Source organism: Arachis stenosperma, unplaced genomic scaffold (genome assembly GCF_014773155.1).
Source record: "Arachis stenosperma cultivar V10309 unplaced genomic scaffold, arast.V10309.gnm1.PFL2 arast.V10309.gnm1.Scaffold_100042, whole genome shotgun sequence".
Taxonomy (NCBI): domain Eukaryota; kingdom Viridiplantae; phylum Streptophyta; class Magnoliopsida; order Fabales; family Fabaceae; genus Arachis; species Arachis stenosperma.
The window spans coordinates 1-2,665 of NW_026651375.1; positions in this window are offsets into that span (position 1 = coordinate 1).

Sequence of the window (2,665 nt, forward strand, 5' to 3'; positions counted from 1 at the left end):
ATTTTTCAATATTTAACTAAAAAATATTTTTTCTAATTGTAAAAAAAAAAAATAAAAAATAACCAAAAATAAAAAAATTAAAATTTTAAATTTTTTAAATTAATTTATTCTAATTGTGAACAAATGCAGCAAAAAAAGTCAACTGTCTAGGTGTAGCATTATCTGGTGAATAAAAAATAAAAATACTTTAAAAAAATTAAAATTTTAAAAAACTATATTTTTATTTTTGAATTTTTAAATTATATTATTAAATGTTTTTATTTAAATAATAAAAAATAAAATCCAGCAATATCTAGTAAACAACAAATCTGTAAAATTTATTATTTTTTTTAATATTTAAACTAAAAATATATATTTTTCTAATTTTAAAAAAAAAAAAATTCCAAAAATATCCAAAAAATAAAAATTTTAATTTTTAAATTTTTTAAATTAATTTATTCTTAATTTGTGAACAAGTGCAGCAAAAAAAGTCAACTGTTTAGGTGTAACATTATCTGGTGAATAAAAAAATAAAAATATTTTTAAAAAATTAAAATTTTAAAAAACTAAATTTTTTATTTTTGAATTTTTAATTATATTATTAAATATTTTTTATTTAAATACTAAAAACATAAAGTCCAGCAATATCTAGTAAACAACACATCTGTAAATTTATTTTCTTTTAATATTTAAAATAAAAAAATATTTTTTCTAATTGTAAAAAATAAAAAATTCCAAAAATATCCAAAAATAAAAGCTTTTAAATTTTAAATTTTTTAAATTAATTTATTCTTAATTTGTGAACAAGTGCAGCAAAAAAAGTCAACTTCTAGGTGTAGCATTATCCGGTGAATAAAAAGATAAAAAATATTTTTTAAAAAATTAAAAATTTAAAAAAACTAAATTTTTTTTGAATTTTTAAATTATATTATAAATATTTTTTATTAAATAATAAAAAAATAAAGTTCAACAATATCTAGTAAACAACAGATCTGTAAATTTATTATTTTTTAATATTTTTACTAAAAAATATTTTTTCTAATTGTAAAATATAAAAAATTCCAAAAATATCCAAAAATTAACGATTTTAAATTTTGAATTTTTTAAATTAATTTATTCTTAATTTCTGAACAAGTGCAGCAAAGAAAGTCAACTGTCTAGGTGTAGCATTATTCGGTGAATAAAACAATAAAAAATATTTTAAAAAAATAAAAAATTAAAGAAAACTAAATTTTTTATTGTTGAATTTTTAAATTATATTATTAAATATTTTTTATTAAATAATAAAAAAAATAAAGTCCAGCAATATCTAGTAAACAACAAATCTGTAAATTTATTATTTTTTATATTTAATCTAAAAAAATATTTTTTTCTAATTGTAAAAAAATAAAAAAATTCTAAAAAATCCAAAAAAAATAAAAAAATTAAAATTTTAAATTTTTAAATTAATTTATTCTTAATTTGTGAACAATTGCAGCAAAAAATTGTCAATTGTCTCGGTGTAGCATTATCCGGTGAATAAAAAAGTAAAAAATATTTTTAAAAGCTAAATTTTTATTTTTAATTTTTAAATTATATTATTAAATGTTTTTATTTAAATAATAAAAAATAAAGTCTAGAAATATCTAGTAAACAACAAATCTGTAAATTTATTATTTTTTTTAATATTTAAACTAAAAAAATATTTTTGTTCTAATTGTAAAAAAATAAAAAATTTAAATTTAAATTTTTTAAATTAATTTATTCTTAATTGTGAACAAGTGTAGCAAAAAAAGTTAACTATATCTGTGTAGCATTATTCGGTGAATAAAAAAATAAAAAATATTTTTAAAAAAATAAAAAATTTAGAAAAACTAAATTTTTTATTGTTGAATTTTAAATTATATTATTAAATTTTTTTATTAATAATAAAAAATAAAGTCCAAAATATCTAGTAAACAACAGATCTGTAATTTTATTATTTCTTTAATATTATAACTAAAATATATTTTTTCTAATTGTAAAAAATAAAAAATTCCAAAAATATCCAAAAAATAAAAAAATTAAAATTTTAAATTTTTTAAATTAATTATTCTCAATTTGTGAACAAGTGCATCAAAAAAAGTCAACTGTCTAGGTGTAGCATTATCTGGTGAATAAAAAAATTAAAAATTTTTAAAAAAATTAAAAATTTTAAAAAACAAAATTTTTTATTTTTAATTTTTAAATTATATTATTAAATGTTTTTTATTTAAATAATATAAATAAAGTCCAGCATATCTGGTAAACAACAAATCTGTAAATTTATTATTTTTTAATATTTAAACTAAAAAATTTTTTTTTCTAATTGTAAAAAAATAAAAAATTCCAAAAATATCCAAAAAATAAAAAATTTTAAATTTTAAATTTTTAAATTAATTTATTATAATTTGTGAACAAGTGTAGCAAAAAAAGTCAACTATCTAGGTGTAGCATTACTCATTGAATAAAAAAATAAAAAATATTTTAAAAAACTAAATTTTTATTGTTGAATTTTTAAATATATTATTAAATGTTTTTTATTTAAATAATAAAAAAAATAAAGTCCAGCAATATCTAGTAAACAACAGATCTTTAAATTATTATTTTCTTAATATTTAAACTAAAAAAATATTTTTTCTAATTGTAAAAAGATAAAAAATACCAAAATATCCAAAAATTAAAAATT